This window comes from Sesamum indicum, linkage group LG6 (genome assembly GCF_026168435.1).
Source record: "Sesamum indicum cultivar Baizhima isolate 11 linkage group LG6, ASM2616843v1, whole genome shotgun sequence".
Taxonomy (NCBI): Eukaryota; Viridiplantae; Streptophyta; class Magnoliopsida; order Lamiales; family Pedaliaceae; genus Sesamum; species Sesamum indicum.
Genome location: NC_142662.1, coordinates 10,139,486 through 10,167,361, shown reverse-complemented (window position 1 = coordinate 10,167,361; position 27,876 = coordinate 10,139,486). Strand labels below are relative to the sequence as shown.

The following is a 27,876-nucleotide window of genomic DNA, read 5'->3' as shown; positions in this document are numbered from 1 at the left end:
CAAGCAAGACTCGTTCCCAAAGGCTATACCCAAATAGAGGGAGAAGATTACAGTGATTGTGTAGCACCCCCTTCGCTACAAGGGCTATATCTACCCTAAACGTCATACTTATAGCAATCCCTGTGTTTATAAATATAAATGCACATAATAATTTAATCCATATGAATACGTAACCCCAACGTCATAACAACATAATCAACCGACAACATCATATATACAAATCAAACACCTCGAGTAGTCCACCACAGTTAATCTCCATTCCTACGTTCTCTTTATACAAACAAACTAAGATTCGTACTCTAGCTGACAAAAAGGAGAAACAGCATACTGGCCCGACCTGACTGAGTATAGTGCGTAGACCTATTCTTCAACAGTCAGATACCTCAAAGTCTACTCCTGAAATAAAATGTCAACAGAGGGATGAGCCTGCCACTCAATAAGTAAATAATCAGCCCTATCTATATATGTACATCAAACACAGCCCAAACATGACAAGTAGGCAACATGCATGGATTACAGTCAATTTAACTCCAACATAATCAACTGTAGTACACCGCATAGCTATCTCACAATAAAATAATCAATTAAACTTCTTTTTTTCCTAGTTTGCTTACCAGAAGGTGATATCGTGTTTTTCCCGTCAACTCAGTCTCACCGTCAAATAAATTTAAGTGAATCCCCTTGACAGCCGGCTCATCAATCTCATTTCGCATCATAGCTCTTTTCAATTCGCATCATAGCTCTTTCAATTCGCATCATAGCTCTTTTATTTCGCATCATAGCTCTTTTCACATCACATCTTTTTTTTTTTCATATCGCATCAAAGCTCTTTTCATTTCATTTCTTTCTCATATCGCATCAAAGCTCTTTTCAACACGTCAAGGGGTATTCACGCCACAATTATATTCAATTTCCACCACTCCCTCATTTCCACATATCACCATTCTTGTAAGCAACTAGTAACGTAAAACAATATATCATTACATTCTCATTTTCAGATACCCACAACACAACATACAACAAACATGATATTCAACATATTTTCTCATTCCACGTACACAATGCCATCAATCAATTCAAATCATTCGCCACGCATATATTTTCAGATAAAACAATATCAGCATGAATCACAAAGTCATATAATAGTAATACCACAAATAAAGAGAACATATATAGATAATACTAATTGTTTACTTACCTCGACCTTACAACGTTTCTTTCTACTCAATCGCTAATTGTCAGCCATTTCACCTCACCCCCGTATCCTATAATGAGTTATACCACATACAATTAATATATCGAGAATATCGTAATTTCTTTTAAATATAATATTGACTATCATTTGTATCTATCGAAGTACAAATCTTCGTTTTTCCTCTTTATTAACATACCATTTATTAAATATAATTTTCAGAATATTTCTACGGATTTCTTATCACTTTCTCGCTATTATATAATTTAATTAAGCATAATACATAGAATTGCGTATTTGGTTAATCATTCCGATGGAATTACATAAATTGGCTATAACAACATTCAAATCTAATAAATTTAACAATCTAATTGACCAATGATATCATTTTTATATCCAATTTAATATTTAATTCGACACTATTTGAAATAGCCAAACTCGTAAAATACTCCGATTAAATAGTACATCACTTAGTATAAACAACATTTAATAAACGGACTAATTAAATACTATAATTATATAAATTAATAAAAATTAAATTACAATTCGTACCTCTGTTTCTTCCTCTTTCTTTTCGCTGAATTTGTGTGAGTTATGTGTATACAACTACAAAACAAAAGAAAAGAAAAGGAAAGGGATGGTGAGGCGGTGGGAGGTGGGCCACAGCCCACTCTCATCTTTTTCTCTACTCTTTCATATATATATATATATATATATATATTATTACTTAAATATATATATATATTATTATTTACTTACTAACATATATATATATAATATTATTATTTTATTTATTTAATTAAACTTTTCATAAAATACCAATTACGTCCTTCTTAATTTTCTTAACTAATACAAATTGTCCCAAAATATTATAACAATCTCCAATTTAATTCATTCAAGTGTTATTATATTCCAATTATAGCCCATAATTTATTTACTAATTAACTAAATTTCACAAAAGAATTATCAATTAATCCCCCAATTATATATTATAATTTTTGGGGCGTCACAATTCTCCCCTCCTAATAGAATTTCGTCCTCGAAATTTAACTATCTTACCTGCTCACGGAATAAATATGGGTGTTTTTCTCTCAGGTCCACTGAATCATTTCAACAAACTGTTGCATAAAAGGGTTTATTTCTGGTTGTGGGGCATTTTTATTTTGGGATTCTAACCCCTGATGTTCTGATCCTGAATCATGACCCTGCACAGACTCTATTGACTCAGCTGGGCCAGCAGCGTTTTCCCTTGACGCTTCCATCTTATATGAAATACACACATGTGAGTAGATTCCTAACATATACACCTTAAGTATAAAATAACATTTCATCTACTATCCCAAGGAAATCTAATCCCTGCTCTGATACCACCTAATGTAGCACCCCCTTCGCTACAAGGGCTATATCTACCCTAAACGTCATACTTATAGCAATCCCTGTGTTTATAAATATAAATGCACATAATAATTTAATCCATATGAATACGTAACCCCAACGTCATAACAACATAATCAACCGACAACATCATATATACAAATCAAACACCTCGAGTAGTCCACCACAGTTAATCTCCATTCCTACGTTCTCTTTATACAAACAAACTAAGATTCGTACTCTAGCTGACAAAAAGGAGAAACAGCATACTGGCCCGACCTGACTGAGTATAGTGCGTAGACCTATTCTTCAACAGTCAGATACCTCAAAGTCTACTCCTGAAAGAAAATGTCAACAGAGGGATGAGCCTGCCACTCAGTAAGTAAATAATCAGCCCTATCTATATATGTACATCAAACACAGCCCAAACATGACAAGTAGGCAACATGCATGGATTACAGTCAATTTAACTCCAACATAATCAACTGTAGTACACCGCATAGCTATCTCACAATAAAATAATCAATTAAACTTCTTTTTTTCCTAGTTTGCTTACCAGAAGGTGATATCGTGTTTTTCCCGTCAACTCAGTCTCACCGTCAAATAAATTTAAGTGAATCCCCTTGACAGCCGGCTCATCAATCTCATTTCGCATCATAGCTCTTTTCAATTCGCATCATAGCTCTTTCAATTCGCATCATAGCTCTTTTATTTCGCATCATAGCTCTTTTCACATCACATCTTTTTTTTTTTCATATCGCATCAAAGCTCTTTTCATTTCATTTCTTTCTCATATCGCATCAAAGCTCTTTTCAACACGTCAAGGGGTATTCACGCCACAATTATATTCAATTTCCACCACTCCCTCATTTCCACATATCACCATTCTTGTAAGCAACTAGTAACGTAAAACAATATATCATTACATTCTCATTTTCAGATACCCACAACACAACATACAACAAACATGATATTCAACATATTTTCTCATTCCACGTACACAATGCCATCAATCAATTCAAATCATTCGCCACGCATATATTTTCAGATAAAACAATATCAGCATGAATCACAAAGTCATATAATAGTAATACCACAAATAAAGAGAACATATATAGATAATACTAATTGTTTACTTACCTCGACCTTACAACGTTTCTTTCTACTCAATCGCTAATTGTCAGCCATTTCACCTCACCCCCGTATCCTATAATGAGTTATACCACATACAATTAATATATCGAGAATATCGTAATTTCTTTTAAATATAATATTGACTATCATTTGTATCTATCGAAGTACAAATCTTCGTTTTTCCTCTTTATTAACATACCATTTATTAAATATAATTTTCAGAATATTTCTACGGATTTCTTATCACTTTCTCGCTATTATATAATTTAATTAAGCATAATACATAGAATTGCGTATTTGGTTAATCATTCCGATGGAATTACATAAATTGGCTATAACAACATTCAAATCTAATAAATTTAACAATCTAATTGACCAATGATATCATTTTTATATCCAATTTAATATTTAATTCGACACTATTTGAAATAGCCAAACTCGTAAAATACTCCGATTAAATAGTACATCACTTAGTATAAACAACATTTAATAAACGGACTAATTAAATACTATAATTATATAAATTAATAAAAATTAAATTACAATTCGTACCTCTGTTTCTTCCTCTTTCTTTTCGCTGAATTTGTGTGAGTTATGTGTATACAACTACAAAACAAAAGAAAAGAAAAGGAAAGGGATGGTGAGGCGGTGGGAGGTGGGCCACAGCCCACTCTCATCTTTTTCTCTACTCTTTCATATATATATATATATATATATATTATTACTTAAATATATATATATATTATTATTTACTTACTAACATATATATATATAATATTATTATTTTATTTATTTAATTAAACTTTTCATAAAATACCAATTACGTCCTTCTTAATTTTCTTAACTAATACAAATTGTCCCAAAATATTATAACAATCTCCAATTTAATTCATTCAAGTGTTATTATATTCCAATTATAGCCCATAATTTATTTACTAATTAACTAAATTTCACAAAAGAATTATCAATTAATCCCCCAATTATATATTATAATTTTTGGGGCGTCACAATTCTCCCCTCCTAATAGAATTTCGTCCTCGAAATTTAACTATCTTACCTGCTCACGGAATAAATATGGGTGTTTTTCTCTCAGGTCCACTGAATCATTTCAACAAACTGTTGCATAAAAGGGTTTATTTCTGGTTGTGGGGCATTTTTATTTTGGGATTCTAACCCCTGATGTTCTGATCCTGAATCATGACCCTGCACAGACTCTATTGACTCAGCTGGGCCAGCAGCGTTTTCCCTTGACGCTTCCATCTTATATGAAATACACACATGTGAGTAGATTCCTAACATATACACCTTAAGTATAAAATAACATTTCATCTACTATCCCAAGGAAATCTAATCCCTGCTCTGATACCACCTAATGTAGCACCCCCTTCGCTACAAGGGCTATATCTACCCTAAACGTCATACTTATAGCAATCCCTGTGTTTATAAATATAAATGCACATAATAATTTAATCCATATGAATACGTAACCCCAACGTCATAACAACATAATCAACCGACAACATCATATATACAAATCAAACACCTCGAGTAGTCCACCACAGTTAATCTCCATTCCTACGTTCTCTTTATACAAACAAACTAAGATTCGTACTCTAGCTGACAAAAAGGAGAAACAGCATACTGGCCCGACCTGACTGAGTATAGTGCGTAGACCTATTCTTCAACAGTCAGATACCTCAAAGTCTACTCCTGAAAGAAAATGTCAACAGAGGGATGAGCCTGCCACTCAGTAAGTAAATAATCAGCCCTATCTATATATGTACATCAAACACAGCCCAAACATGACAAGTAGGCAACATGCATGGATTACAGTCAATTTAACTCCAACATAATCAACTGTAGTACACCGCATAGCTATCTCACAATAAAATAATCAATTAAACTTCTTTTTTTCCTAGTTTGCTTACCAGAAGGTGATATCGTGTTTTTCCCGTCAACTCAGTCTCACCGTCAAATAAATTTAAGTGAATCCCCTTGACAGCCGGCTCATCAATCTCATTTCGCATCATAGCTCTTTTCAATTCGCATCATAGCTCTTTCAATTCGCATCATAGCTCTTTTATTTCGCATCATAGCTCTTTTCACATCACATCTTTTTTTTTTTCATATCGCATCAAAGCTCTTTTCATTTCATTTCTTTCTCATATCGCATCAAAGCTCTTTTCATTTCATTTCTTTCTCATATCGCATCAAAGCTCTTTTCAACACGTCAAGGGGTATTCACGCCACAATTATATTCAATTTCCACCACTCCCTCATTTCCACATATCACCATTCTTGTAAGCAACTAGTAACGTAAAACAATATATCATTACATTCTCATTTTCAGATACCCACAACACAACATACAACAAACATGATATTCAACATATTTTCTCATTCCACGTACACAATGCCATCAATCAATTCAAATCATTCGCCACGCATATATTTTCAGATAAAACAATATCAGCATGAATCACAAAGTCATATAATAGTAATACCATAAATAAAGAGAACATATATAGATAATACTAATTGTTTACTTACCTCGACCTTACAACGTTTCTTTCTACTCAATCGCTAATTGTCAGCCATTTCACCTCACCCCCGTATCCTATAATGAGTTATACCACATACAATTAATATATCGAGAATATCGTAATTTCTTTTAAATATAATATTGACTATCATTTGTATCTATCGAAGTACAAATCTTCGTTTTTCCTCTTTATTAACATACCATTTATTAAATATAATTTTCAGAATATTTCTACGGATTTCTTATCACTTTCTCGCTATTATATAATTTAATTAAGCAATAATACATAGAATTGCGTATTTGGTTAATCATTCCGATGGAATTACATAAATTGGCTATAACAACATTCAAATCTAATAAATTTAACAATCTAATTGACCAATGATATCATTTTTATATCCAATTTAATATTTAATTCGACACTATTTGAAATAGCCAAACTCGTAAAATACTCCGATTAAATAGTACATCACTTAGTATAAACAACATTTAATAAACGGACTAATTAAATACTATAATTATATAAATTAATAAAAATTAAATTACAATTCGTACCTCTGTTTCTTCCTCTTTCTTTTCGCTGAATTTGTGTGTGTGAGTTATGTGTATACAACTACAAAACAAAAGAAAAGAAAAGGAAAGGGATGGTGAGGCGGTGGGAGGTGGGCCACAGCCCACTCTCATCTTTTTCTCTACTCTTTCATATATATATATATATATATATTATTACTTAAATATATATATATATTATTATTTACTTACTAACATATATATATATAATATTATTATTTTATTTATTTAATTAAACTTTTCATAAAATACCAATTACGTCCTTCTTAATTTTCTTAACTAATACAAATTGTCCCAAAATATTATAACAATCTCCAATTTAATTCATTCAAGTGTTATTATATTCCAATTATAGCCCATAATTTATTTACTAATTAACTAAATTTCACAAAAGAATTATCAATTAATCCCCCAATTATATATTATAATTTTTGGGGCGTCACAATTCTCCCCTCCTAATAGAATTTCGTCCTCGAAATTTAACTATCTTACCTGCTCACGGAATAAATATGGGTGTTTTTCTCTCAGGTCCACTGAATCATTTCAACAAACTGTTGCATAAAAGGGTTTATTTCTGGTTGTGGGGCATTTTTATTTTGGGATTCTAACCCCTGATGTTCTGATCCTGAATCATGACCCTGCACAGACTCTATTGACTCAGCTGGGCCAGCAGCGTTTTCCCTTGACGCTTCCATCTTATATGAAATACACACATGTGAGTAGATTCCTAACATATACACCTTAAGTATAAAATAACATTTCATCTACTATCCCAAGGAAATCTAATCCCTGCTCTGATACCACCTAATGTAGCACCCCCTTCGCTACAAGGGCTATATCTACCCTAAACGTCATACTTATAGCAATCCCTGTGTTTATAAATATAAATGCACATAATAATTTAATCCATATGAATACGTAACCCCAACGTCATAACAACATAATCAACCGACAACATCATATATACAAATCAAACACCTCGAGTAGTCCACCACAGTTAATCTCCATTCCTACGTTCTCTTTATACAAACAAACTAAGATTCGTACTCTAGCTGACAAAAAGGAGAAACAGCATACTGGCCCGACCTGACTGAGTATAGTGCGTAGACCTATTCTTCAACAGTCAGATACCTCAAAGTCTACTCCTGAAAGAAAATGTCAACAGAGGGATGAGCCTGCCACTCAGTAAGTAAATAATCAGCCCTATCTATATATGTACATCAAACACAGCCCAAACATGACAAGTAGGCAACATGCATGGATTACAGTCAATTTAACTCCAACATAATCAACTGTAGTACACCGCATAGCTATCTCACAATAAAATAATCAATTAAACTTCTTTTTTTCCTAGTTTGCTTACCAGAAGGTGATATCGTGTTTTTCCCGTCAACTCAGTCTCACCGTCAAATAAATTTAAGTGAATCCCCTTGACAGCCGGCTCATCAATCTCATTTCGCATCATAGCTCTTTTCAATTCGCATCATAGCTCTTTCAATTCGCATCATAGCTCTTTTATTTCGCATCATAGCTCTTTTCACATCACATCTTTTTTTTTTTCATATCGCATCAAAGCTCTTTTCATTTCATTTCTTTCTCATATCGCATCAAAGCTCTTTTCATTTCATTTCTTTCTCATATCGCATCAAAGCTCTTTTCAACACGTCAAGGGGTATTCACGCCACAATTATATTCAATTTCCACCACTCCCTCATTTCCACATATCACCATTCTTGTAAGCAACTAGTAACGTAAAACAATATATCATTACATTCTCATTTTCAGATACCCACAACACAACATACAACAAACATGATATTCAACATATTTTCTCATTCCACGTACACAATGCCATCAATCAATTCAAATCATTCGCCACGCATATATTTTCAGATAAAACAATATCAGCATGAATCACAAAGTCATATAATAGTAATACCATAAATAAAGAGAACATATATAGATAATACTAATTGTTTACTTACCTCGACCTTACAACGTTTCTTTCTACTCAATCGCTAATTGTCAGCCATTTCACCTCACCCCCGTATCCTATAATGAGTTATACCACATACAATTAATATATCGAGAATATCGTAATTTCTTTTAAATATAATATTGACTATCATTTGTATCTATCGAAGTACAAATCTTCGTTTTTCCTCTTTATTAACATACCATTTATTAAATATAATTTTCAGAATATTTCTACGGATTTCTTATCACTTTCTCGCTATTATATAATTTAATTAAGCAATAATACATAGAATTGCGTATTTGGTTAATCATTCCGATGGAATTACATAAATTGGCTATAACAACATTCAAATCTAATAAATTTAACAATCTAATTGACCAATGATATCATTTTTATATCCAATTTAATATTTAATTCGACACTATTTGAAATAGCCAAACTCGTAAAATACTCCGATTAAATAGTACATCACTTAGTATAAACAACATTTAATAAACGGACTAATTAAATACTATAATTATATAAATTAATAAAAATTAAATTACAATTCGTACCTCTGTTTCTTCCTCTTTCTTTTCGCTGAATTTGTGTGTGTGAGTTATGTGTATACAACTACAAAACAAAAGAAAAGAAAAGGAAAGGGATGGTGAGGCGGTGGGAGGTGGGCCACAGCCCACTCTCATCTTTTTCTCTACTCTTTCATATATATATATATATATATATATATTATTACTTAAATATATATATATATATTATTATTTACTTACTAACATATATATATATAATATTATTATTTTATTTATTTAATTAAACTTTTCATAAAATACCAATTACGTCCTTCTTAATTTTCTTAACTAATACAAATTGTCCCAAAATATTATAACAATCTCCAATTTAATTCATTCAAGTGTTATTATATTCCAATTATAGCCCATAATTTATTTACTAATTAACTAAATTTCACAAAAGAATTATCAATTAATCCCCCAATTATATATTATAATTTTTGGGGCGTCACAATTCTCCCCTCCTAATAGAATTTCGTCCTCGAAATTTAACTATCTTACCTGCTCACGGAATAAATATGGGTGTTTTTCTCTCAGGTCCACTGAATCATTTCAACAAACTGTTGCATAAAAGGGTTTATTTCTGGTTGTGGGGCATTTTTATTTTGGGATTCTAACCCCTGATGTTCTGATCCTGAATCATGACCCTGCACAGACTCTATTGACTCAGCTGGGCCAGCAGCGTTTTCCCTTGACGCTTCCATCTTATATGAAATACACACATGTGAGTAGATTCCTAACATATACACCTTAAGTATAAAATAACATTTCATCTACTATCCCAAGGAAATCTAATCCCTGCTCTGATACCACCTAATGTAGCACCCCCTTCGCTACAAGGGCTATATCTACCCTAAACGTCATACTTATAGCAATCCCTGTGTTTATAAATATAAATGCACATAATAATTTAATCCATATGAATACGTAACCCCAACGTCATAACAACATAATCAACCGACAACATCATATATACAAATCAAACACCTCGAGTAGTCCACCACAGTTAATCTCCATTCCTACGTTCTCTTTATACAAACAAACTAAGATTCGTACTCTAGCTGACAAAAAGGAGAAACAGCATACTGGCCCGACCTGACTGAGTATAGTGCGTAGACCTATTCTTCAACAGTCAGATACCTCAAAGTCTACTCCTGAAAGAAAATGTCAACAGAGGGATGAGCCTGCCACTCAGTAAGTAAATAATCAGCCCTATCTATATATGTACATCAAACACAGCCCAAACATGACAAGTAGGCAACATGCATGGATTACAGTCAATTTAACTCCAACATAATCAACTGTAGTACACCGCATAGCTATCTCACAATAAAATAATCAATTAAACTTCTTTTTTTCCTAGTTTGCTTACCAGAAGGTGATATCGTGTTTTTCCCGTCAACTCAGTCTCACCGTCAAATAAATTTAAGTGAATCCCCTTGACAGCCGGCTCATCAATCTCATTTCGCATCATAGCTCTTTTCAATTCGCATCATAGCTCTTTCAATTCGCATCATAGCTCTTTTATTTCGCATCATAGCTCTTTTCACATCACATCTTTTTTTTTTTCATATCGCATCAAAGCTCTTTTCATTTCATTTCTTTCTCATATCGCATCAAAGCTCTTTTCATTTCATTTCTTTCTCATATCGCATCAAAGCTCTTTTCAACACGTCAAGGGGTATTCACGCCACAATTATATTCAATTTCCACCACTCCCTCATTTCCACATATCACCATTCTTGTAAGCAACTAGTAACGTAAAACAATATATCATTACATTCTCATTTTCAGATACCCACAACACAACATACAACAAACATGATATTCAACATATTTTCTCATTCCACGTACACAATGCCATCAATCAATTCAAATCATTCGCCACGCATATATTTTCAGATAAAACAATATCAGCATGAATCACAAAGTCATATAATAGTAATACCACAAATAAAGAGAACATATATAGATAATACTAATTGTTTACTTACCTCGACCTTACAACGTTTCTTTCTACTCAATCGCTAATTGTCAGCCATTTCACCTCACCCCCGTATCCTATAATGAGTTATACCACATACAATTAATATATCGAGAATATCGTAATTTCTTTTAAATATAATATTGACTATCATTTGTATCTATCGAAGTACAAATCTTCGTTTTTCCTCTTTATTAACATACCATTTATTAAATATAATTTTCAGAATATTTCTACGGATTTCTTATCACTTTCTCGCTATTATATAATTTAATTAAGCAATAATACATAGAATTGCGTATTTGGTTAATCATTCCGATGGAATTACATAAATTGGCTATAACAACATTCAAATCTAATAAATTTAACAATCTAATTGACCAATGATATCATTTTTATATCCAATTTAATATTTAATTCGACACTATTTGAAATAGCCAAACTCGTAAAATACTCCGATTAAATAGTACATCACTTAGTATAAACAACATTTAATAAACGGACTAATTAAATACTATAATTATATAAATTAATAAAAATTAAATTACAATTCGTACCTCTGTTTCTTCCTCTTTCTTTTCGCTGAATTTGTGTGTGTGAGTTATGTGTATACAACTACAAAACAAAAGAAAAGAAAAGGAAAGGGATGGTGAGGCGGTGGGAGGTGGGCCACAGCCCACTCTCATCTTTTTCTCTACTCTTTCATATATATATATATATATATATATATATTATTACTTAAATATATATATATATTATTATTTACTTACTAACATATATATATATAATATTATTATTTTATTTATTTAATTAAACTTTTCATAAAATACCAATTACGTCCTTCTTAATTTTCTTAACTAATACAAATTGTCCCAAAATATTATAACAATCTCCAATTTAATTCATTCAAGTGTTATTATATTCCAATTATAGCCCATAATTTATTTACTAATTAACTAAATTTCACAAAAGAATTATCAATTAATCCCCCAATTATATATTATAATTTTTGGGGCGTCACAATTCTCCCCTCCTAATAGAATTTCGTCCTCGAAATTTAACTATCTTACCTGCTCACGGAATAAATATGGGTGTTTTTCTCTCAGGTCCACTGAATCATTTCAACAAACTGTTGCATAAAAGGGTTTATTTCTGGTTGTGGGGCATTTTTATTTTGGGATTCTAACCCCTGATGTTCTGATCCTGAATCATGACCCTGCACAGACTCTATTGACTCAGCTGGGCCAGCAGCGTTTTCCCTTGACGCTTCCATCTTATATGAAATACACACATGTGAGTAGATTCCTAACATATACACCTTAAGTATAAAATAACATTTCATCTACTATCCCAAGGAAATCTAATCCCTGCTCTGATACCACCTAATGTAGCACCCCCTTCGCTACAAGGGCTATATCTACCCTAAACGTCATACTTATAGCAATCCCTGTGTTTATAAATATAAATGCACATAATAATTTAATCCATATGAATACGTAACCCCAACGTCATAACAACATAATCAACCGACAACATCATATATACAAATCAAACACCTCGAGTAGTCCACCACAGTTAATCTCCATTCCTACGTTCTCTTTATACAAACAAACTAAGATTCGTACTCTAGCTGACAAAAAGGAGAAACAGCATACTGGCCCGACCTGACTGAGTATAGTGCGTAGACCTATTCTTCAACAGTCAGATACCTCAAAGTCTACTCCTGAAAGAAAATGTCAACAGAGGGATGAGCCTGCCACTCAGTAAGTAAATAATCAGCCCTATCTATATATGTACATCAAACACAGCCCAAACATGACAAGTAGGCAACATGCATGGATTACAGTCAATTTAACTCCAACATAATCAACTGTAGTACACCGCATAGCTATCTCACAATAAAATAATCAATTAAACTTCTTTTTTTCCTAGTTTGCTTACCAGAAGGTGATATCGTGTTTTTCCCGTCAACTCAGTCTCACCGTCAAATAAATTTAAGTGAATCCCCTTGACAGCCGGCTCATCAATCTCATTTCGCATCATAGCTCTTTTCAATTCGCATCATAGCTCTTTCAATTCGCATCATAGCTCTTTTATTTCGCATCATAGCTCTTTTCACATCACATCTTTTTTTTTTTCATATCGCATCAAAGCTCTTTTCATTTCATTTCTTTCTCATATCGCATCAAAGCTCTTTTCATTTCATTTCTTTCTCATATCGCATCAAAGCTCTTTTCAACACGTCAAGGGGTATTCACGCCACAATTATATTCAATTTCCACCACTCCCTCATTTCCACATATCACCATTCTTGTAAGCAACTAGTAACGTAAAACAATATATCATTACATTTTCATTTTCAGATACCCACAACACAACATACAACAAACATGATATTCAACATATTTTCTCATTCCACGTACACAATGCCATCAATCAATTCAAATCATTCGCCACGCATATATTTTCAGATAAAACAATATCAGCATGAATCACAAAGTCATATAATAGTAATACCACAAATAAAGAGAACATATATAGATAATACTAATTGTTTACTTACCTCGACCTTACAACGTTTCTTTCTACTCAATCGCTAATTGTCAGCCATTTCACCTCACCCCCGTATCCTATAATGAGTTATACCACATACAATTAATATATCGAGAATATCGTAATTTCTTTTAAATATAATATTGACTATCATTTGTATCTATCGAAGTACAAATCTTCGTTTTTCCTCTTTATTAACATACCATTTATTAAATATAATTTTCAGAATATTTCTACGGATTTCTTATCACTTTCTCGCTATTATATAATTTAATTAAGCATAATACATAGAATTGCGTATTTGGTTAATCATTCCGATGGAATTACATAAATTGGCTATAACAACATTCAAATCTAATAAATTTAACAATCTAATTGACCAATGATATCATTTTTATATCCAATTTAATATTTAATTCGACACTATTTGAAATAGCCAAACTCGTAAAATACTCCGATTAAATAGTACATCACTTAGTATAAACAACATTTAATAAACGGACTAATTAAATACTATAATTATATAAATTAATAAAAATTAAATTACAATTCGTACCTCTGTTTCTTCCTCTTTCTTTTCGCTGAATTTGTGTGAGTTATGTGTATACAACTACAAAACAAAAGAAAAGAAAAGGAAAGGGATGGTGAGGCGGTGGGAGGTGGGCCACAGCCCACTCTCATCTTTTTCTCTACTCTTTCATATATATATATATATATATATATATTATTACTTAAATATATATATATATTATTATTTACTTACTAACATATATATATATAATATTATTATTTTATTTATTTAATTAAACTTTTCATAAAATACCAATTACGTCCTTCTTAATTTTCTTAACTAATACAAATTGTCCCAAAATATTATAACAATCTCCAATTTAATTCATTCAAGTGTTATTATATTCCAATTATAGCCCATAATTTATTTACTAATTAACTAAATTTCACAAAAGAATTATCAATTAATCCCCCAATTATATATTATAATTTTTGGGGCGTCACAATTCTCCCCTCCTAATAGAATTTCGTCCTCGAAATTTAACTATCTTACCTGCTCACGGAATAAATATGGGTGTTTTTCTCTCAGGTCCACTGAATCATTTCAACAAACTGTTGCATAAAAGGGTTTATTTCTGGTTGTGGGGCATTTTTATTTTGGGATTCTAACCCCTGATGTTCTGATCCTGAATCATGACCCTGCACAGACTCTATTGACTCAGCTGGGCCAGCAGCGTTTTCCCTTGACGCTTCCATCTTATATGAAATACACACATGTGAGTAGATTCCTAACATATACACCTTAAGTATAAAATAACATTTCATCTACTATCCCAAGGAAATCTAATCCCTGCTCTGATACCACCTAATGTAGCACCCCCTTCGCTACAAGGGCTATATCTACCCTAAACGTCATACTTATAGCAATCCCTGTGTTTATAAATATAAATGCACATAATAATTTAATCCATATGAATACGTAACCCCAACGTCATAACAACATAATCAACCGACAACATCATATATACAAATCAAACACCTCGAGTAGTCCACCACAGTTAATCTCCATTCCTACGTTCTCTTTATACAAACAAACTAAGATTCGTACTCTAGCTGACAAAAAGGAGAAACAGCATACTGGCCCGACCTGACTGAGTATAGTGCGTAGACCTATTCTTCAACAGTCAGATACCTCAAAGTCTACTCCTGAAAGAAAATGTCAACAGAGGGATGAGCCTGCCACTCAGTAAGTAAATAATCAGCCCTATCTATATATGTACATCAAACACAGCCCAAACATGACAAGTAGGCAACATGCATGGATTACAGTCAATTTAACTCCAACATAATCAACTGTAGTACACCGCATAGCTATCTCACAATAAAATAATCAATTAAACTTCTTTTTTTCCTAGTTTGCTTACCAGAAGGTGATATCGTGTTTTTCCCGTCAACTCAGTCTCACCGTCAAATAAATTTAAGTGAATCCCCTTGACAGCCGGCTCATCAATCTCATTTCGCATCATAGCTCTTTTCAATTCGCATCATAGCTCTTTCAATTCGCATCATAGCTCTTTTATTTCGCATCATAGCTCTTTTCACATCACATCTTTTTTTTTTTCATATCGCATCAAAGCTCTTTTCATTTCATTTCTTTCTCATATCGCATCAAAGCTCTTTTCATTTCATTTCTTTCTCATATCGCATCAAAGCTCTTTTCAACACGTCAAGGGGTATTCACGCCACAATTATATTCAATTTCCACCACTCCCTCATTTCCACATATCACCATTCTTGTAAGCAACTAGTAACGTAAAACAATATATCATTACATTCTCATTTTCAGATACCCACAACACAACATACAACAAACATGATATTCAACATATTTTCTCATTCCACGTACACAATGCCATCAATCAATTCAAATCATTCGCCACGCATATATTTTCAGATAAAACAATATCAGCATGAATCACAAAGTCATATAATAGTAATACCACAAATAAAGAGAACATATATAGATAATACTAATTGTTTACTTACCTCGACCTTACAACGTTTCTTTCTACTCAATCGCTAATTGTCAGCCATTTCACCTCACCCCCGTATCCTATAATGAGTTATACCACATACAATTAATATATCGAGAATATCGTAATTTCTTTTAAATATAATATTGACTATCATTTGTATCTATCGAAGTACAAATCTTCGTTTTTCCTCTTTATTAACATACCATTTATTAAATATAATTTTCAGAATATTTCTACGGATTTCTTATCACTTTCTCGCTATTATATAATTTAATTAAGCAATAATACATAGAATTGCGTATTTGGTTAATCATTCCGATGGAATTACATAAATTGGCTATAACAACATTCAAATCTAATAAATTTAACAATCTAATTGACCAATGATATCATTTTTATATCCAATTTAATATTTAATTCGACACTATTTGAAATAGCCAAACTCGTAAAATACTCCGATTAAATAGTACATCACTTAGTATAAACAACATTTAATAAACGGACTAATTAAATACTATAATTATATAAATTAATAAAAATTAAATTACAATTCGTACCTCTGTTTCTTCCTCTTTCTTTTCGCTGAATTTGTGTGTGTGAGTTATGTGTATACAACTACAAAACAAAAGAAAAGAAAAGGAAAGGGATGGTGAGGCGGTGGGAGGTGGGCCACAGCCCACTCTCATCTTTTTCTCTACTCTTTCATATATATATATATATATATATATATATTATTACTTAAATATATATATATATTATTATTTACTTACTAACATATATATATATAATATTATTATTTTATTTATTTAATTAAACTTTTCATAAAATACCAATTACGTCCTTCTTAATTTTCTTAACTAATACAAATTGTCCCAAAATATTATAACAATCTCCAATTTAATTCATTCAAGTGTTATTATATTCCAATTATAGCCCATAATTTATTTACTAATTAACTAAATTTCACAAAAGAATTATCAATTAATCCCCCAATTATATATTATAATTTTTGGGGCGTCACAATTCTCCCCTCCTAATAGAATTTCGTCCTCGAAATTTAACTATCTTACCTGCTCACGGAATAAATATGGGTGTTTTTCTCTCAGGTCCACTGAATCATTTCAACAAACTGTTGCATAAAAGGGTTTATTTCTGGTTGTGGGGCATTTTTATTTTGGGATTCTAACCCCTGATGTTCTGATCCTGAATCATGACCCTGCACAGACTCTATTGACTCAGCTGGGCCAGCAGCGTTTTCCCTTGACGCTTCCATCTTATATGAAATACACACATGTGAGTAGATTCCTAACATATACACCTTAAGTATAAAATAACATTTCATCTACTATCCCAAGGAAATCTAATCCCTGCTCTGATACCACCTAATGTAGCACCCCCTTCGCTACAAGGGCTATATCTACCCTAAACGTCATACTTATAGCAATCCCTGTGTTTATAAATATAAATGCACATAATAATTTAATCCATATGAATACGTAACCCCAACGTCATAACAACATAATCAACCGACAACATCATATATACAAATCAAACACCTCGAGTAGTCCACCACAGTTAATCTCCATTCCTACGTTCTCTTTATACAAACAAACTAAGATTCGTACTCTAGCTGACAAAAAGGAGAAACAGCATACTGGCCCGACCTGACTGAGTATAGTGCGTAGACCTATTCTTCAACAGTCAGATACCTCAAAGTCTACTCCTGAAAGAAAATGTCAACAGAGGGATGAGCCTGCCACTCAGTAAGTAAATAATCAGCCCTATCTATATATGTACATCAAACACAGCCCAAACATGACAAGTAGGCAACATGCATGGATTACAGTCAATTTAACTCCAACATAATCAACTGTAGTACACCGCATAGCTATCTCACAATAAAATAATCAATTAAACTTCTTTTTTTCCTAGTTTGCTTACCAGAAGGTGATATCGTGTTTTTCCCGTCAACTCAGTCTCACCGTCAAATAAATTTAAGTGAATCCCCTTGACAGCCGGCTCATCAATCTCATTTCGCATCATAGCTCTTTTCAATTCGCATCATAGCTCTTTCAATTCGCATCATAGCTCTTTTATTTCGCATCATAGCTCTTTTCACATCACATCTTTTTTTTTTTCATATCGCATCAAAGCTCTTTTCATTTCATTTCTTTCTCATATCGCATCAAAGCTCTTTTCATTTCATTTCTTTCTCATATCGCATCAAAGCTCTTTTCAACACGTCAAGGGGTATTCACGCCACAATTATATTCAATTTCCACCACTCCCTCATTTCCACATATCACCATTCTTGTAAGCAACTAGTAACGTAAAACAATATATCATTACATTTTCATTTTCAGATACCCACAACACAACATACAACAAACATGATATTCAACATATTTTCTCATTCCACGTACACAATGCCATCAATCAATTCAAATCATTCGCCACGCATATATTTTCAGATAAAACAATATCAGCATGAATCACAAAGTCATATAATAGTAATACCACAAATAAAGAGAACATATATAGATAATACTAATTGTTTACTTACCTCGACCTTACAATGTTTCTTTCTACTCAATCGCTAATTGTCAGCCATTTCACCTCACCCCCGTATCCTATAATGAGTTATACCACATACAATTAATATATCGAGAATATCGTAATTTCTTTTAAATATAATATTGACTATCATTTGTATCTATCGAAGTACAAATCTTCGTTTTTCCTCTTTATTAACATACCATTTATTAAATATAATTTTCAGAATATTTCTACGGATTTCTTATCACTTTCTCGCTATTATATAATTTAATTAAGCAATAATACATAGAATTGCGTATTTGGTTAATCATTCCGATGGAATTACATAAATTGGCTATAACAACATTCAAATCTAATAAATTTAACAATCTAATTGACCAATGATATCATTTTTATATCCAATTTAATATTTAATTCGACACTATTTGAAATAGCCAAACTCGTAAAATACTCCGATTAAATAGTACATCACTTAGTATAAACAACATTTAATAAACGGACTAATTAAATACTATAATTATATAAATTAATAAAAATTAAATTACAATTCGTACCTCTGTTTCTTCCTCTTTCTTTTCGCTGAATTTGTGTGTGTGAGTTATGTGTATACAACTACAAAACAAAAGAAAAGAAAAGGAAAGGGATGGTGAGGCGGTGGGAGGTGGGCCACAGCCCACTCTCATCTTTTTCTCTACTCTTTCATATATATATATATATATATATATTATTACTTAAATATATATATATATTATTATTTACTTACTAACATATATATATATAATATTATTATTTTATTTATTTAATTAAACTTTTCATAAAATACCAATTACGTCCTTCTTAATTTTCTTAACTAATACAAATTGTCCCAAAATATTATAACAATCTCCAATTTAATTCATTCAAGTGTTATTATATTCCAATTATAGCCCATAATTTATTTACTAATTAACTAAATTTCACAAAAGAATTATCAATTAATCCCCCAATTATATATTATAATTTTTGGGGCGTCACAATTCTCCCCTCCTAATAGAATTTCGTCCTCGAAATTTAACTATCTTACCTGCTCACGGAATAAATATGGGTGTTTTTCTCTCAGGTCCACTGAATCATTTCAACAAACTGTTGCATAAAAGGGTTTATTTCTGGTTGTGGGGCATTTTTATTTTGGGATTCTAACCCCTGATGTTCTGATCCTGAATCATGACCCTGCACAGACTCTATTGACTCAGCTGGGCCAGCAGCGTTTTCCCTTGACGCTTCCATCTTATATGAAATACACACATGTGAGTAGATTCCTAACATATACACCTTAAGTATAAAATAACATTTCATCTACTATCCCAAGGAAATCTAATCCCTGCTCTGATACCACCTAATGTAGCACCCCCTTCGCTACAAGGGCTATATCTACCCTAAACGTCATACTTATAGCAATCCCTGTGTTTATAAATATAAATGCACATAATAATTTAATCCATATGAATACGTAACCCCAACGTCATAACAACATAATCAACCGACAACATCATATATACAAATCAAACACCTCGAGTAGTCCACCACAGTTAATCTCCATTCCTACGTTCTCTTTATACAAACAAACTAAGATTCGTACTCTAGCTGACAAAAAGGAGAAACAGCATACTGGCCCGACCTGACTGAGTATAGTGCGTAGACCTATTCTTCAACAGTCAGATACCTCAAAGTCTACTCCTGAAAGAAAATGTCAACAGAGGGATGAGCCTGCCACTCAGTAAGTAAATAATCAGCCCTATCTATATATGTACATCAAACACAGCCCAAACATGACAAGTAGGCAACATGCATGGATTACAGTCAATTTAACTCCAACATAATCAACTGTAGTACACCGCATAGCTATCTCACAATAAAATAATCAATTAAACTTCTTTTTTTCCTAGTTTGCTTACCAGAAGGTGATATCGTGTTTTTCCCGTCAACTCAGTCTCACCGTCAAATAAATTTAAGTGAATCCCCTTGACAGCCGGCTCATCAATCTCATTTCGCATCATAGCTCTTTTCAATTCGCATCATAGCTCTTTCAATTCGCATCATAGCTCTTTTATTTCGCATCATAGCTCTTTTCACATCACATCTTTTTTTTTTTCATATCGCATCAAAGCTCTTTTCATTTCATTTCTTTCTCATATCGCATCAAAGCTCTTTTCATTTCATTTCTTTCTCATATCGCATCAAAGCTCTTTTCAACACGTCAAGGGGTATTCACGCCACAATTATATTCAATTTCCACCACTCCCTCATTTCCACATATCACCATTCTTGTAAGCAACTAGTAACGTAAAACAATATATCATTACATTCTCATTTTCAGATACCCACAACACAACATACAACAAACATGATATTCAACATATTTTCTCATTCCACGTACACAATGCCATCAATCAATTCAAATCATTCGCCACGCATATATTTTCAGATAAAACAATATCAGCATGAATCACAAAGTCATATAATAGTAATACCACAAATAAAGAGAACATATATAGATAATACTAATTGTTTACTTACCTCGACCTTACAACGTTTCTTTCTACTCAATCGCTAATTGTCAGCCATTTCACCTCACCCCCGTATCCTATAATGAGTTATACCACATACAATTAATATATCGAGAATATCGTAATTTCTTTTAAATATAATATTGACTATCATTTGTATCTATCGAAGTACAAATCTTCGTTTTTCCTCTTTATTAACATACCATTTATTAAATATAATTTTCAGAATATTTCTACGGATTTCTTATCACTTTCTCGCTATTATATAATTTAATTAAGCAATAATACATAGAATTGCGTATTTGGTTAATCATTCCGATGGAATTACATAAATTGGCTATAACAACATTCAAATCTAATAAATTTAACAATCTAATTGACCAATGATATCATTTTTATATCCAATTTAATATTTAATTCGACACTATTTGAAATAGCCAAACTCGTAAAATACTCCGATTAAATAGTACATCACTTAGTATAAACAACATTTAATAAACGGACTAATTAAATACTATAATTATATAAATTAATAAAAATTAAATTACAATTCGTACCTCTGTTTCTTCCTCTTTCTTTTCGCTGAATTTGTGTGTGTGAGTTATGTGTATACAACTACAAAACAAAAGAAAAGAAAAGGAAAGGGATGGTGAGGCGGTGGGAGGTGGGCCACAGCCCACTCTCATCTTTTTCTCTACTCTTTCATATATATATATATATATATATATATATATTATTACTTAAATATATATATATATTATTATTTACTTACTAACATATATATATATAATATTATTATTTTATTTATTTAATTAAACTTTTCATAAAATACCAATTACGTCCTTCTTAATTTTCTTAACTAATACAAATTGTCCCAAAATATTATAACAATCTCCAATTTAATTCATTCAAGTGTTATTATATTCCAATTATAGCCCATAATTTATTTACTAATTAACTAAATTTCACAAAAGAATTATCAATTAATCCCCCAATTATATATTATAATTTTTGGGGCGTCACAGATTGCTTTACCCCTGTGGCAAAGGCAGTCACTGTAAGAGCACTCTTAGCTATAGCTGCTGGTAAGGGTTGGTCTTTACAACACTTTGACGTGAATAACGCCTTTTTACATGGGAGATTAGATGAAGACATCTATATGGAGGCAGTAGAAGCTTACCAAATCCCAGAAGGAATGGTATGCAAATTGAACAAATCATTATATGGGTAGAAGACCGAATGGAATGAGGAATTCTCTCACAAAATGACCGAATATGGGGCTTGAAATAGCTCGTTCAGACCAAGGAATTATAGTCAATCAAAATAAGTACACTCTTGAAATTGTAAGAGATGTGGGATTGGAGTAGGGAAAGCCCACCACTTCACCATTACCTGCAGGATGCAAATTTACATCAGAGGCAGGAGCTGCATTTAATAATCCTTCAAAGTTTCGAAGGTTGATTGGTAGGTTGTTGTATTTAGGCTTCACAAGGCCTGAAATTTGTCACGCCACACAGCAACATAGCCAATATGTACAACATCCTTGCCAGCAGCATTGGGATGCTGCAATACACTTAGTAAGATACTTGAAGGGAACTCCTTCGACAAGTTTGTTCTTTCCCTCTAATACTAATTTCCAACTCAAAGTCTTTTGTGATGCAGATTGGGGGACATGTCAAACTACTAGGAAGTCGTTAACAGGCTATTGTGTGTTTCTGGGGGCTACTCCAATATCATGGAAGACCAAAAAGCAGACTACAATTGCTAGATCATCAACGAAGGCTGAGTATAGAAGCATGGCAACTGCAGTCTGTGAGTTAACTTGGATCATATACCTATTGAATGACTTTGAAGTTTCAGCAAACACACGTGTGCCATTTTTTTGCGACAATAAAGTTGCCTTACACATAACGGTCAATCCTGTATTCCACGAGAGAACTAAACACCTGGAGATCGACTTCCACGTTGTAAGGAACAAATACAAAGAAGGGCATTCAGCCTAATTATGTGGTGTCTAAACAGCAAATTGCTGATATCTTTACTAAACCACTGGGAGGTACTACTTTCCTCCATCTACGTTCCAAGTTGGGCTTGGTTTCCTTGCCACCAAGTCCAGCATGCAAGGGGGGGATTAAGTTGTAGAACACTAACATTGCAGACAAAGCTTGAACAGAAGCAGGGGCCCTTTTAGGCGTGTACCAGAGGAAGAAAAAGAATGACTTCAAAATTGTGGTTTCACTTATTAAGTCGTGTTTTGGGCTCACTTTTTATAGTAACCGTTGGGTTATTCAGTTTAGTGGTTAGGGTCAGTTAATTAGTTAATTTCCCTCTTCTTTATTAATATGTTTGCTGTATTTTTTCTCCTCTTTAGTTTTTCTTCTTGAACAGTTTTCTTCCACAGAGTTCTTACTGTAACTTTCACTGCGCTTCAATGGAATTCTATTATTCATTGCTGTCAATTTACAACATCTAATTTCAGATCAGACCGCTTGAAAATATTCACATATTGTAAGTATTGTTATACATTTAAATTTAGCATTAATCAGGGTCTTGGATGTAGAGATATCATAATAAAGAACAAAACAATCAAGCTACGGACATCTGTAGGCACAGATTCAGAAACTCATGTAGAAATGGTAAGTGAAAATTTTTTATGAACCGATTTATCAACACACTTAGGAAAGGGTATGGGAAAAATTCAAACTTAGGAATGGTTAAAAAAATATCAAACCGTTTCTAATTTAATTTTCTCTCCAGTTTTCCGTTTGGCGCGTATTTAAAGTTTTTGGAACATACTTAGGAGCAAAAAAATTTAGCCGCCCATTCCTAAGTTTTGAATTTTCCTCTCTTTTTAGAATACAAGCCAGATATAGGAACGATTGCACAAACGCTCTAGCAGTTCTGGACCGTTCCAAGGTGTAAAAATGTTATACGAAGGAATGGTCTGGGAACGGCTCTCGAAAAACTGACCATGCCTAAATTTAAAATTTTCCTCTCTTTTTAGTATATCAGCCAGCTATAGGAACTATTTTAGGACTGGTCTAGCAGTTCTAGACCGTTACAAGGTGTAAAAATGTTATACGGAGGAACGGTTCTAGAAATATTGATCGTGCCTAAATTTTTAAAAGTACTTTTTTGGGTATCCAATATGAGTGACATTTAGGAACATTTTTAGGAACGGATTTTCAATTCTTCACCTTTCCAAAAATTAAAATTAAGTTTGAAAGTTATACTTCTATAACTTTCAGAATTAAGTTTGAACTTACACTATCGACATTACTTTTTGCCACTTCTCTAGATGATCTCTTATATAATTTCTTCTCGACCAGTGATAAATCCTCACCAACTCTGACGATAGCCCCATTTTCATAGTTAATGCTGTCCAAGTACAATTGTAAGCGGCACAATAATTGTTATTGGACAACATTAATTATGAAAATGGGACTATGGTCGGAGTTGATGAGGAATTACGAGTGGTCGAGAAGAAATTATGTAAGAGATCATCAAGAGAAGCAGCGAAAAACAATATCGATAGTGCAAGTTCAAACATAAGTTTTAAAGTTATAAAAGTATAACTTTCAAACTTGAGTTTCTAATTAGAAAGAGAATAGAGAGAGAATAAGAAAGATTGAAAAAGATAGTGAGATTGAATTAAAAGAGAGCAAGACATAAATATACAAAAAATTTGAACGGTCTTATGAACATACATAGGAACACATAAGGAGCTGTTAAAAAGTAGCCGCTAATTCCTAATTCAGGAACGGCCATTGTCACAGTTTTTGGAGCGGTTTGCCTACCTTTGAAATGTAGCTGTTTAAGATCATTTGGATCGAGCACTGTAACACATAGCAAAAAATTCTAGGGAACCGTTCCAACGTTATTTAGGAATATATTTTCAAACTGTCAATTTTGAGACATATTCTGCAACGGGTGTAAGAACAGTTAGTTTGTGTCTCTTTCTACATCTAATATAGTGTTCCAAACTAAGTTGCAACAATTTTTCATTACCAATTTGAAACGGAATGTGGTACGGGTCTAGTAACTGTTCTTTTTTAACTCAACTTGGGACGTTTGTGTCGTGCCAAATTCATAACCCAAAAAAAATGTTCCACTTGATGTCATCTTTCAATATCCGTTCTTCAAGCATTCCAAAACCCATTCCAATGTGGAACGGGGGCTCTGACCATAACAAATTCCACATTTTTTTTGTAGTGTATCACCAATAAAAATAAATACAGTCAGTATTACAAAAATTGTTCCAAAAATAATCCGAAATAAATTATATAAACATTTCAAATGTTGTCCAAGCGTTCCAGTTAAAACAATATATTTTTATAATCACATACAATTTCAGGAACGGTCAACATATATGTGTTCTAGTGACCGTGTCAAATCAGAATGGTTCTTCACCTACCGTTTGTAAATATTTGTAATGCTATCCGGTCCAAAATAATATTTTTCAATTATTAACCATTCCAAATAACAAACAAACCGTTCCTGAACCCATTTCAAATCCCATATCTTTTTATATTGTTTGAGTAGGTTTGGTTTAATCATTCTTATATATTAATAATATATTAAAGGACCTAATTAATAATTATTTTTTATAATACCTATGACAATCTTATTAATAACTATAATAAAACTATAATATGTAGTAAAAAAATTTCAAATGACCTTTTGAACCATTCACACCTTTTATAACAGTATAGGTAACGCTTATCTATAGTTTCATGCTAATTATTTCTCATTTTTCTTTTCTTTTGTGAAAACGGGTTTATATACATGTGGTGATGGTTCAAAATTAGATTTTATACATTTCAATATTTTTATAAGAAACAATTTCAATCGTACTACTAACATTTTTTCTTATTATATCATAGATGAATAAAAATTTATACAATAAAGTCAACGTCAAAATAACCTTTGAGTTCAAAATTATTTTGCGAAGGGAAAAATAGACCCTTGGAGGGATACCCCTTCAAATACTTGACGACATGGATTGCAGCTGCTCAATGTGCCTCACATGGATGATTAAGAAACTGACTTAACTACTGCACACTATGAGATATGTCTGGCCAGGTGAACTGCTAGTATAAAAGCGAATTGCCAATGTCTATAAGATTTAGGATTCTATAAAGAAGCCCCACAAATTCAAACTATGCTTCAATCCTTGTGCAAATGGCGTAGAAACTGACTTTGCATGCAGCAAACCAGTGTCTCGAACAATATCCAGCAAATACTTATTATAGAAAACATATGTCCTTGTAATGTCACAAGTAATCTCAAGCCCAAGAAATTATCGAGCATCCCCAATGTCCTTAATTGTGAAGAGATCATGTAAATATGTCTTAACACTTTGAATATCAAACAAAGAAGGACCTGTGAGCAAAACATGATCCACGTCTACTAAAAGAGTCATCAATCCATTTTCAGTAACTTGGTGAAGGGGGAATGATAATGAGCAGACTGTAGAAAATGAAATTGCTGGAGCGTGCGTGTAAATTCCATATTCCATCGGCTAGAGGCCTGTTTCAGGCTGTATAATGAACGTTCCAGCTTGCAAACCTTACCTATTTCTATGCAATAACCTTCTAGAGGCAACATATAGATATCCTCATCTAAATGAGAATGGAAAAATACGTTGTTGATGTCCATCTGTTGGATAGGCTACTGATTTGCTATAGCCATAGCCAAAAAGGTGCAGACTGCAACAACATTGCAACTGGAGAGAAAGTGTTTATGTAATCAACTCCTTCCACTTGATTATACCTCTTTGCAACAAGACAAGCTTTGTATCTCTTCACATTCCCATTAGCCTTTAATTTTATTTTCTAAACACAGTTACAACCTATTTCTTTCTTTCCAATTGTTAGAGGAGTTGAACAACAAGTATTATTGCTTTCCAACACATAGATCTCATTTCTCAGGGCTTCTCTCCATCGTCATGCTAGTTGGCCTCTGTGAAAGACTTAAGTTCTTGCAAAATTGACAAGGAAGACACAAACGACAAATAGCAGGGCTAGTGGAATCTAAAATGGAAGAATTGGGAAGATGGGACACAAAGTCATTAAGCCAAGCAGGCATTTCAGTAGTTCTTTCTGACCTTCGAGGAGGGAGATCAAGAACTGAGGAAGGAATAGTTTGGAAATCTACAGTAGGATTTTTGGTAGGAAGAATAAAGAATGTGGTTCCAAGAGGAGATGAATTAGGAGGAACTGAAGTAGGACTTGCAACATACTGACAATCAACATCAGAAGAAGTTTGATGAGTAGGCTGAGGGTGGTCAGGAGTTAAAGGTACAGTGGGAAGAACACAAGAATCTGTGGGATTGG

The 27,876-nt window shown here is 32.6% G+C and overlaps 1 long non-coding RNA gene across 14 annotated transcripts; it reads right to left on the bottom strand.

Moving 5' to 3' along the window:
• Positions 1 to 139: 139 nt before the first annotated feature.
• Positions 140 to 22,541, bottom strand: LOC148787732 (uncharacterized). Of its 14 annotated transcripts, XR_016065889.1 has the most exons (22): positions 22,099 to 22,541; positions 21,552 to 21,618; positions 20,653 to 20,711; positions 19,550 to 19,607; positions 19,003 to 19,069; positions 18,104 to 18,162; positions 16,997 to 17,054; positions 16,450 to 16,516; positions 14,450 to 15,609; positions 13,904 to 13,970; positions 11,898 to 13,063; positions 11,351 to 11,417; positions 9,345 to 10,510; positions 8,798 to 8,864; positions 6,798 to 7,957; positions 6,251 to 6,317; positions 4,253 to 5,410; positions 3,707 to 3,773; positions 2,846 to 2,904; positions 1,745 to 1,798; positions 1,199 to 1,265; positions 140 to 396 (listed from the first exon to the last, which is right to left on the bottom strand). It is a non-coding gene; the product is annotated as an uncharacterized LOC148787732 (long non-coding RNA). The 14 variants fall into 14 exon arrangements; XR_016065894.1 differs by lacking the exon at positions 1,745 to 1,798; XR_016065902.1 differs by lacking the exon at positions 6,798 to 7,957.
• Positions 22,542 to 27,876: the final 5,335 nt, after the last annotated feature.